The 12034-nt window shown below is 41.1% G+C and overlaps 1 pseudogene; it reads left to right on the top strand.

Moving 5' to 3' along the window:
* The first annotated feature begins 10682 nt into the window (after positions 1 to 10682).
* LOC118837058 lies at positions 10683 to 11743 on the top strand (annotated as a pseudogene).
* Positions 11744 to 12034: the final 291 nt, after the last annotated feature.

A 12034-nucleotide genomic window follows, 5' to 3' on the forward strand; every position in this document is an offset into this window, starting at 1 on the left:
GATGTACTTATTAGAGAAATAAGGTTTGGGCTAGCCCTCCCTACATGACTTGGTTATTGGCAAAGCAAACTTGAAGTGACTGTACTGAATTATTATTAAGATCTATATTGCAAGACATTTTAACTGAAATAGGGATCTCTGCAAGAGATCCAAACCTGGGAATCAGACCTGCTAGAAGAAGCTAATCTGAACTCCCCCCCACCCCACCCCATTCCAGAATACCTAGAGGAGAAATTTCCAGAGGACTAGAGGGTTGCATTACAAGATGTTCTCAGAAACCAGACAACTTTATGAGACTTAAGAGAAGATGGACTGATGAAATAGACAATAGGAGTGGATTATACTTCCCTTTTCACTTTTTCCCTATGAATCTCTGTTCTGTGTAACTAACACCTGCTTGCTTTCTGGGGATTGCCCCCCAACAAGATCCTGTCACAATCTATCAGTCCCTCTACCCTTCCCCCTAACCTGTACTATTGGGTGTCATACCAGTTAGTGATTCATTGAAAAGATATTGCCTTCTCAAGAGAATCAGAGGAGGAAATGACAGAAAAAATTGTCAATATAATGACAGAAAATTGTTAATATCCATTGTCATATAACCTGCCCCTCCTTCTTAATGAGCTTAGTAATGCTAAAAATGTCCCTTGCATTCCTACTTTTATGATATTTTCAATTTGGGTTGAGTTGAGCCACTTTCCTAGTAAACAAAGCCAGCTTTAAAATTAATTTTTCCTGTCCTTACCCCCTTCCATTGGAATTCATGGCATGAAGGGTAAAACAATCAGAACAAATTGGTTTTCCATGCTCAGACTGTCAAAGGCCACCAACATCATAAGACCAGGCCTTGCTACCTAAGGTGACTCCCTCTCCCTTTTCTCCTAAAAGTATAAGAGCCCTTCCTATTGGTGTCCTGGTGGGACATCCCCTATGGTGGCAGGTTTGCTATCCTGTTATCTCAATTAAAGACTTAAAGACTTCAATTTACAAGTTTGATTTATTTCAGGACTTGATAGCCTATATACCTATAATGTACCTACTCTGTACTTAGTTTGTACTCTGAGATTCCCTGGCAGGACAACAAAAAAAGTCTCTGCATTCCAGTAAACTAAGATTGCATAAGTAGGAAGAAGGGAGCAGAAGAAAAAGAAACAGGTGACAAGCTGAGAAAAGTCATGAATTACAGGGTGTTGGTTCTTAGAGGAGAGATTCTTTTCATTCTCCAGCCAGAAGTAATTAAGAATTTGTAGTATGAGAGTCTGCTGTATAGGAAGAGGGATTAGAAAATGAAGTTCCTATGGTCACAAAACTCTATATTAAAAGCTTATGACCACTATAATTCAATATTGTACTAGAAATGCTAACTATAGCAGTAAGACAAGAAAAGGCCCAGTGGATACTGTTGTTGTCCTTCATCCTTCCTTCTCAAAGAGGAATGATGACATCACAAGGGCTTGACTTGTGCCTGAGTGGGACAGAACTGTGCAAAGTCATTGAAGTCCAGTGGCAAGACCCAGACTTCAGTGGGTGATCTTGGCCTTTCTAAATTATAGTGTTTCTCATCAGATTTGGCTTAAGGAGGGAATAACATACACACTCAATTGGGTACATTACTCTACAGAAAAGTAGGGGGGAAGGAGATTGGGGAGGATGGAAGAAGGGAGGGCAGATTGAGGGAGGGGGCAGTCAGAAGCAAACACTTTTGAAAAGGGACAGGGTTAAAGGAGAAAACAGAATAAATGGGGGGGTGCGATAGGATGGAGGGAAATATAGTTAGTCTTTCACAATATGACTATTATGGAAATGTTTTGCACAACTACACATGTATAACCTATATTGAATTGCTTGCCTTCTCAATGCATGTGGATGAAGAGGGAGGAAGGGAGAGAATCTGGAACTCAAAGTTTTAAAAACAAATGCTAAAAATTGTTTTTACATGCAGCTGGGAAATAAGATATACAGGCAGTGGGGTATAGAAATCTATCTTGCATTATAAGTAAGATGGGGGGGGTGATAGAAGGGAGGGCAGACTGGGGGAAGGGGTAATCAGAATGCATGCCACCTTGGGGTGGAGAGGGAAGGGGAGAGATGGGGAGAAAATTTGGAACTCAAAGTCTTGTAGAAATGAATGTTGAAAACTAAACATAAATTTTAAAATTTTATAAAAATTATAGTATTTCCCAGGTCTCACTTTGTCTGAGTCCATACCCATTCAATGACTAAGGGCTAGGTAAGAACTGAGACAAAAGATGGCCCAATTTACCATCACAGCTATATCAGTCTGGGAGGGGAAGACCCTCAGAGAGTCTGACCAGAACAGAAAATAAATTTCCCTTTACACTCTTTCTAAGCCATCAAAACTAAATGATGAGCCACAGAGCCTTGTGTTGAAACCATTATTGAAGGCCAGGACATAGCAATAATACTAAGAACTGTTCACATTTATAATACACATTTATGGTTCCAAAGTACCTCCCCCAAACATTCATGGAACACTATAGTCTCTGAGGAAGTACAAAGGAGTCTCCCATTCAAAACAATGAAGAGGTGATGGTGGATATGAACAGGCTTCAACAAATTGTGAACTTTGAATAAGTGGAGTAAAAAAGATATCCTCAGGAAAATGTATTCAATGGACTCTCTTTGACTAACTTGAGGCAGAGTCAAGAAGAGCAGGGGATAGGCTGGCATGGATAGGTTGTGATCCACACTGCGCAGGAAACAGTGAAACCACAGACCATTTCGTGTACTAATAACAACAAAACAGCACTTTTTGGTTACAAAATAATTTATATACACATACCTCATTTGATCCTCCAAACAACACTATGGTGTGCAGAAAATCTGTCACCCCCATTTCAGACACAAGGAAAATGAGAACAAGAAGGTTAAACGACTTGCCCCAGGTTAGCTAGTAAGGGTCAGAATGCCCCCCAGTCTGCCCAACCACATCTCTACCACGCAGCTTCTCAGGTACTAGGCTGACACTTGGAGGGCAGCATATTAAGATACTAAAGTTTTGGATCAAATCACAAATATCTCTTGGATGGTTAGTGTGTCAAAGTTACTAACAGGCAGAGAGATTGGTCAACAAAGCTGTTGTTTCCAAGGAGCTGAGAGTCTAGTTGGGAAGAAAAAGTCTAATCATAAGGAGAGTTGAACACATAACCAAATAAGACTGGTAAAAGAAGTCTAGTTTGGAACAGATGGAGAGTAGCTGGAAAACAGGGCAGTAATGTGAGATAAACAGAAAGAGGTCAGGTGGGGTGAAAAAGGTGCTGGACATGGAGGCAGAAGTCTATGGTCTGAATTCCTCCTCTACTGCTCAGTAGTTGTGTGACCTCTTGCAAGTCACTTACCTCCCCTGTGTCTCAATTTCTACATCTGTTCTAAGCCAGGGATAACAATTTATAGAGGAAAAGAACTGGAAACTAAGGGGTGCCCATCAATAAGGGAATGACTGAACAAATTATAGTATGTAATAGAATACCACTGTGCCCTGAGCAATGACCACTGAGAATATGGAAAGACTTTTATAGGAAAGTGAGTAGAAGCAGAAGGAGAATGAAACAGTAACAATAACATTATAAAAATAAACAGCTTTGAAAGACTTAACTCTAATCATGGCAATGACCAAGAGGACTGGCCACAAATGAAGCATGCTAGCCATGGCCTGACGTGTGATGGGACTCAGGCCAGAGAATGAAACTTTTTTTGACACATTCCAGGAATTTGTTTTGCTTGATTATACATATTTGTTATAAGAGTTTTGTTTTTCTTTTTTTTGGAGGAGGGAAGGTAGGGCAATTGGGGTTAAGTGACTTGCCCAAGGTCACATAGCTAGTGTGTCAAGTGCCTGAGACAAGATTTGAATTCAGGTCCCTCTGACTCCAGGGCCGGTGCTTTACTCACTGCACCACCTAGCTGCCCCTTGTTTTTCTTTTTCAATGGGAGAGGGAGGTAGGAGGGAGAGAAAATAAATTTCTTTTAAATGCAAAAATAAAGTTAATTTTTTAAAAGTTAAACATGTGTACTACCTATTTCTCAGAGCTGTGAGAAAGTGCTTTGCTCAAATTGAGCTCATTATCTTTTTTCCTAAACTTGCTCCTCCTTTAATCATTATTTTTGTGTGTGCTTCTAAATAACTCACCTTATCTCTCATGTTTACAACACTCAAGTTATTTTAGACTTTTCCTTCTTCCTCACTTCTCATCTATAAAGTTGCCAAGTTCTACTGATTCTAATTCTGTAGCATTTCTTGCTTTTCTTCCCTCTTCTCTATTGCCACTGCTATCAATCTGTTACCATTTGTTTTAGACTATTACATTTACCATTTGTTTAGACTGTTACATTCACTCAGAACCATCAAAATCCAAAGAATGACCAAGTGAGGTGTGTTGGCAATCAAAATGGGCTCTTAGCACTTAGTTCAACCAAGTGCCCTTGAAGAGTTTGGCCTTTATTTCCTTGATTAAATTAGGAGTCCTTGATGACCTCCTTGCCTCAAGGGAAAGCCTAGTTTACACGGGTTTGAGTGACATGTTTGTGACATCAGAGGCTTTTAGACCACGTGGGTTTAAGTTGCATCTTTGTGATGATTTAAGGCCACGTGGGTGAGTTGCATGTGTGATTTACCCTGGTCCCTGAAAAAAATATAAAACCAGGGGTTGGCTTTCTCTTTTTTGGAGCTTTGACCCACAGCCATGGTGGTGCAAGTGACTCTGGGCCAGCCCTTGTTATGAGCTCCCAGGCTCAACTTAGATGTGCATAACTATGAATTGTATTTGGTCTGTCCACGTTTGTAATTTGTTTGTATTTGCTCTGAAGTTCAGGATGCTGGCTTTTTCCCCTGAACTAAGTGAATGGTATTTGTATGCTGGATTAAAGTGACATTGTCAGTCCCTTAACATTTCTTTCCTTAGTAAAGCAGATCAAAAGATCCTGGGCTTTTGCAGCATTCTGTGAGCTGGTTGTTGTTGATTTTACACCCCCTACAGCAGCTGCTAGCTGGATTGTTGAAACATGAGGCTTGGGCTGGGACCTATTGTTGGCCAATCAGTGAGAGCTAGAGTGATTTGGGTCTCAGGCATGGACCTTAAAAAAAGAAATCTAGCCTGTAAAGCCCCAGATATCTTGCAAAGTTTCAGTGATCAAATTTATATTCCTTTGGGCAGAACATCCACAGGTAAGTGTATGATTCCCTATGTGAACAGAGGCAGAGGAAGGAAGGGAGGGAGGGAGGGAAGGAAAAGAAGGAAGAAAGGAGGAAGGAAGGGAGGAGTAGCATCGCCCAACTGAAACTGGCCAGTCGGGTCTACTATTGATAGACTGTTTTTTGTCCTTGGTTCTCAAAGAGAACCAAGGACATCAGGAAGATGATGTTATGACTTGTAAGTGAATTGGATTTAAGTGAGGCAAGGCTGTGCAAAGTCAGCATCTCTCCTCCCATATCTGTAAGGCGAGTGTCGCAATATCAATAGTGACCATGAATATATCTATATGGTTCTGTATCACAGAATATGAGACTCTCCATATAGAAGGCAGAAGAAGTAAAACATTTATTCAGACACCAGAGGATCAAATCCTAAAACAAATAACTCCAATTAACCAATAAGTGTCAGAAGCCATTAAGAAAGAAACAGAATCTAGGCTTTCATCCCTCCAAGAAAACATTTTTTAAAAAATTCAAAATTGAATTGAATATCCATATCTATCCATCTATCCATCTCTCTCTCTCTCTCTCTCTCTCTCTCTCTCTCTCTCTCTCTCCATCTGTCTATCTATCAATGCCAAAACTTGATCTTTAAAAAGAATTTTCTTATGTACACACTAAGATATTTTTAAGTAAGCTTGTAACCTTTTGTCCATCTTTGTGGAGTGTTAAGTATAGTGTTTGTACTTATGTATGTATGACTAGAGACAGCTAATAATCCACACTGAGAGTAGAATCTTGTCTGTTATCAGCTCTGTGTCTGTTTGTATGTGCTTTTGTTCCCTCTCTCAAATTTCTGCTTCAGCAGAGTTTAGCAAGGCAAAAGTTTAAACCAGGGTTGCACAACACGCAGCCTGCTGAAGGATTTTGAACAGCCTATGAAAAATGTAGAGGATGTAAAAGAAAGTAAAGATGTAACAAGTGCTTTATCTGTGCCCCACTTACCCCGATTTCCACTAGTCACTATTGTGCCCATCATGTAACTTGGCAGATGGGTTGGCACTTGGAGCTCTCTCCTGTTTGTCAAGTCACCCTCAGCAACCAACCTCATCAGTCTGTCTCTAGTATGAGAGGAGCAATTTCATGATAAATAAAAATCTTAAGTAACAACTGTAATTAATTGATATTAATTGAAATTTCCATTTTTAAAAATATGGTTTATTTGCAAAATAGTTTAATCATTAATTATGCCTGTACTTGGAAAGGGAGCCACTAAAATCTATCTGTGGCCCAGAGAAGTTTAGCCTGTTTCACTTTTGGCCCTACCTACTGCCAGGTTGTGCAGGTCTGGTTTAAACTCAAGCACCTGTGTGTTCTTTTTATCATGTCATCTATGTTTAAAATCAAACTAGCTACTATCCCACACCTTTGCATGTTTTCTGTTTATTTGTCCATTAACCTGTTGGTCTGCTTGTGTATTTCTCTGGGGCTGTGTGCCTCTCAGAGCCATGTGAATGTAATTCTGCACACCCATTCTTAATCACTCTGGGAAGCTCTGAGCTCTCAAAAAGAACTGTTCAAGTTTGAAAATGTAAGGATTGGATTGACAAGAGAAAAATAAACTTCAAGGAAGTGTTAGAAATTTTACTTGAGACTTTTGCAAATTGAAGTGAAGTAGGAATCGACTTAGGAATAACTTTTGAATTAGTGTATTTCAAACTTAGAAATTTTGCTGTAAATTATATGAGACCCCTGCTCATTTTTATAACAGATTCAGATCTATTATGTTACAGTTAAGAAGTAAGGAGAACTCCAGATGTAGCTCCACTGTACTGTCCTGTACCTTTAATTATTAGTCTTAATTAAGATTAATCGATAGCCTCCTACCAGTCCTAAGCCACATGTCCCTCGGGAAGGGATTTCTGCCAAATTTAAATTAAACTGAGATTTACTAAAAACTTCTTCATTCTGTTTAACCAGGCTAATGTGATTATCATTAGACAATACAAACCTTTCCTGCCTTCTGATCTCTCCACATGGAGAAATAAGGAAGTTTTAAGAAATAGTACAAGAGGAGGGTAAGAATCTAATCATTTTTACAATAGGCTATGGAAAAGGCCTAAACTTCTGTGGAAGGCTAGTATATCCATTTGTTAAAAAAAATTATATAATGGATATCCTGGTTGGTATAGTATGTCTATTGAAACAAGAGAAAGGAAAGGAGGGTCAAGAATTGCAGAAAGATCAGACCCCAAAATCCCAGCCCCAGTCTTTCTCCAGGTGATCCCTTCACCAATTCTAGAAGTGGATAATTATTGCAGGTTTAATTGGATCCCAAAACTGAAAGTTATAGATTGGGAGACCCTAGAACCTCACTTCTGCGCTTCAACAAGCATCCTTAAAGTTTTTGTAATTACTAAAAAAACTTAATGAATTTTTTGAAAGGATTTGTCCCACAAACTTCTTCCTATATTGGAACTAGGAACGGACAATGCACATTTCTACCCCCTTTTGGGGGAATGAGAGAAGTTTGGAGCTCTGTGATCTAGGGAACACCTGAATTATAGTTAATCATGTAACAGAGAATCACTACTGATTAGAGAAATGCAAATCAAAACAACTCTTAGATACCACATCTCTCTTGTCAGATTGGCTAAAATAACAAAACAGGGAAATGATAAATGCTGGGGAGGATGTGGGAAAATTGGAACATTGTTACATTGCTGGTGGAGTTGTGAACTGATCCAGCCATTTTGGAGAGCAATTTGGAACTACGCCCAAAGGGCTATAAAAATGTTCTTACCCCTTGACCCAGCGATACCACTTCTAGGGTTGTGTCCCAAAGAGATCACACAAGTGGGAAAAGGATATGTTCAAAAATATTTATAGCAGCTATCTTCGCGGTAGCTAAGAATTGAAAATCAAAGGGATGCCCATCAATTAGGGAATGGCTGAACAAACTGTGGTATATGAATGTAATGGAATACTATTGTGCTGTAAGAAATGGGGATGATACAGACTTCATAACAACCTGGAAAAACCTACACGACATAATGCTGAGTGAGCAGAGCAGAGCCAGGAGAACATTATACACAGCCACAGATACATGGATTCTGTGAGGACTAACTCTGACAGACTTGGCTCTTCTCAGCAATACAAGGTGCAAAGACAACTCCAAAGGACTCACGATGGAGAATGCTATCTACATCCAGAGAAAGAACTGTGAAGTATGAATGCAGATTGAGGCACACTTCATGCTCGCCTTTTTCTCCCCCTTTTTTTCTCTCCTTTGTTTTTGTTTTTGGGTTTGTTTTTGGTTTTTTTTTTTGTTCTGTTTCTTCTTTCTCATGATCCATTCCATTAGTCATAATTCTTCTCCACAACTTGATTAGTTTGTAAATTAATTCAATGTGAAGTTATACGGGAAGTTATATGGGATTCCATGCTGTCTTGGCGGGGGGTGGGGGGGAGGGAGGGAAGAAAATCTGGAACTCAAAATTATGTAGAACCGAGTGTTGTAAACTAAAAATAAAATAAAATAAAATAAAAATAAATAAATAAATCATGTAACAGAGTTTGATTATGTTAGACAAATTAAGGAAGAAAATCACCTGGATCCAAATTAAGTATACACCTTGGGGAGCTGAACAGTATGTGCTAAAGTTATGAAGGAAATATTCAGTAGAATGAATACAGTCTGGGGTAAGGTTGAAATGTAAAACAAAGTTGGGTAGTCTAAGTAATAGGTTTGGGAGATTTGGAAAGAGAAAGAAAGGCTTGAGAGAAAATATGGGAGATATAAAAAAGTTTACTTTTCATACCATAAGAAAAACACGGAAAAATAACTGAAGAGGTTTTAAGGTTGTTGAGAGAATATGAGGAAGTTTGACTTTGTATAAACAGAAAGATTGGAAGAAAGTCAATAGACAAAGTTATAGAGAGTTAGGAGAAATACGATAAGAAAGGTGTTCCTAACTATGATAATTGGGGTAGGTCAATGTCACTTTAAAAATCTTTGGCAATAGATTAGCTGGAAATAGTCGATTCCATGATATGAAATGTTTGAATAAATAGCCCTTGTGTCAAATATAATGCTAAATAATTGAAATGACAACTTGAGATTCTGTATGATAACATTTGGAAAATAGATCCTGGTATGATTGAATTCATTCTGGTCTCCTTTTAAGTGAAATGTGTTCCTCCTAGAATTTATTATACCCTATGCATCAGGAAACTTGTTAGCTGTGTGGTTTTAAGCCAAGTCACCTCAGTTACTCAATTTGTAGTATGTATAAAGATAATATGTAACATTAATGTGATAAATCATGTGATTAGGAATATTGTTAGGAAAATGAACTCTTCTTCCATTCTTTTGGGTTATAGATTTAATTGTTAAAAGATTGATGTAAATATGTTTTTAAAAACTCCTGAGAAATATAAAAGATAATGAAAATGGTTTTCTGTGAAGCTGGCATAGGCAAGGACCCCTTTAAAAGTCCTCACCTGTGAAAGGCAGAGTCCTAAAATCTTGGTTACCAGAAGAAGAAACAAGTGCCTCGTGGGGAGCCAGCTATCTCCTGTTTAGGCCTCTTAGACCTCTGCAAGGCAGGGTCAATTGAAAATGTGTCTATTCACAGCAAGGCCAGTTTTAGGATAAGAAGACTCGGCAAAGAAAACCCACCTTTGTAGCTGATTATCTACATGGGAGATGACAGAAATGTTTCAGTCTGGTTATCGTATGCCAGAAAACATAAATGTTTCAATTTGGTAAGCCTTGAGTGAAAATAGTGTCTCACTCCTAGGAACAAGGAGATAAAAAAAAACCAATGCTTTATTGTATTCTTCTTTGAAGTGTGAATGACTCAGCAATTAGCCTATATAAAATACTGTCAGTAACTCCATTAAAATCAGTCTATAGCCTGACTCTATGACTCGCCTGGCCCCATGTCTTTGTCTTTTTGCGTCAATTACTTCATCATATATTCACGCCGCTGCAGGCACAGTGCCTCCCTGCTGAGGTTGCTACGTGTTGACCCGCCATAAACAAAAGGTCTACTGTCCTCTCTTTTCTCTATATGCTCTCTCCTTTGGTGATCTTATGTGACGTAATGGATTCAATGATCAAACCGAAGCAAATGATTCCCAACCTCAGCTCTCACGAGTTCAAACCTTGATCTCCAATTTCCTATTAGACATTTTGAATTGGAAGTCCTGGGCAAGAGACCTGCTAAGGCCATATGCATTTTCATCATTGCAATCAAAAGAAGGTAGGGATTTCAGAAGAGAAAGGAAGACTTGGGAAATGAATAGCTGCCTAAGAAAATGATATATGAGAATGGGATTGGAACTTCTGGAACACAGCTGAAAATTAAGAATGATAGATTCTCTCGGGGTCGGAAGCGCCGGAGCCAGAGGATCCCGAGGCGGCGGGGTCTGCGAGGGCCGGGGAGGGGGCGGCTGATGGGCCGCCCTGGAGCCGGGCGCTGAGCGGCTGCGGATCCGGGGAGTTCAGGGCTGCAGGCAAGGCAAGATGGTGGACCGGGACCGTAGCAACGCCACATTAGCACCACCCTCGCCGCCCAACATCACCGCCCCGCACCCATGCTTGCTTCTGCTCTATGAGGACATTGGCACTTCTCGGGTTTGGTACTGAGACCTCATGCTGCTAATCCCCAATGTGCTGTTCTTCACTTTCCTGCTCTGGAAGCTGCCACCAGCTTGGGCCAAGATACGCATCACCTCCAGCCCCATCTTTACCACTTTCTACATCCTGGTGTTTGTGGTGGCCCCGGTGGGCATAGCTTGGGCTGTGGTCTCCATGACAGTCGGTATTTCTGATGCAGCCATGGTGGCTGATAAGATTCTGAAATCACTCGCTTCTTCCTTCTGGCTATTGAATCGAGCGTGATCATTCTGGGCCTTGCCTTTGGTCACCTGGAGAGTAAGTCCGGCATCAAACGAGTCTTGACTATCACCACAGTTCTGTCCCTGGCCTACTCAGCCACGCAGGGGACCTTGGAGAAGCTGTACCCTGATTCCCACCTCTCTGCTGCTGACTTCAATATCTACAGTCACCATGGCCGCCACTTCTGGCTCTCCGGCTCCTGTTTCTTCTTCCTGGTCTACTCTCTCGTGACGCCTCTGAAAGATCGCACCTCGCTGCCATCCCGGAAGAGCTTCTATATTTATGCTGGGCTCCTGGCCTTGCTGAACCTGGTTCAGGGCCTGGGCAGCACCTCGGTCTGCACAGACATTATCGAAGGCCTCTTCTGTGTGGATGTGACCACCTTCCTCTACTTCAGTTTCTTTGCCCCCCTCATCTATGTGGCCTTCCTCAAGGGCTTCTTTGGGGTGGAGCCCAAAATCCTGTTCTCCTACAAATGCCAAGTGGACAAGGCAGAGGAGCCCGATGTGCGCCTGCCCCACCCGTATGCTGTGGCCCACCAGGAGGGACTGGACATGCCTGTGGGCTCTTACTCCAACACTCAGATTGACACAGCTGCCTATTTGGACAATGTGGCCTCTATGCCCTGCCATGTGGGCAGCATCAACAGCACCAACAGTGAATGCTGGAAGGCCACCAACACCTGAGCCCTCTCTCCCTGGGCCTCTGCCTTCCCTTGCCCCAGTAAGGGTTTGAGGTCCAGCAAGAGTGGGGGTTTCACCTCCAAACTCCCTAGCTCCTTCTTCACCAAGACCAGCCCTAACCCCGCTCACAGGCATTGAGCCCCAGATCTGATTACCCACTCCCTGCCTTAATCATTCTAGCTGATGGGCACAACCACTTCCCAGGATCCCCTGGGAGGGGAGGGGAGGAAGGCAGAAGCATTCCCCAAAGGCAGGGATAATGCCAACTGACACAGGACATCTACAGTGGGCCTG

Source organism: Trichosurus vulpecula, chromosome 2 (assembly GCF_011100635.1).
Source record: "Trichosurus vulpecula isolate mTriVul1 chromosome 2, mTriVul1.pri, whole genome shotgun sequence".
Lineage (NCBI taxonomy): Eukaryota > Metazoa > Chordata > Mammalia > Diprotodontia > Phalangeridae > Trichosurus > Trichosurus vulpecula.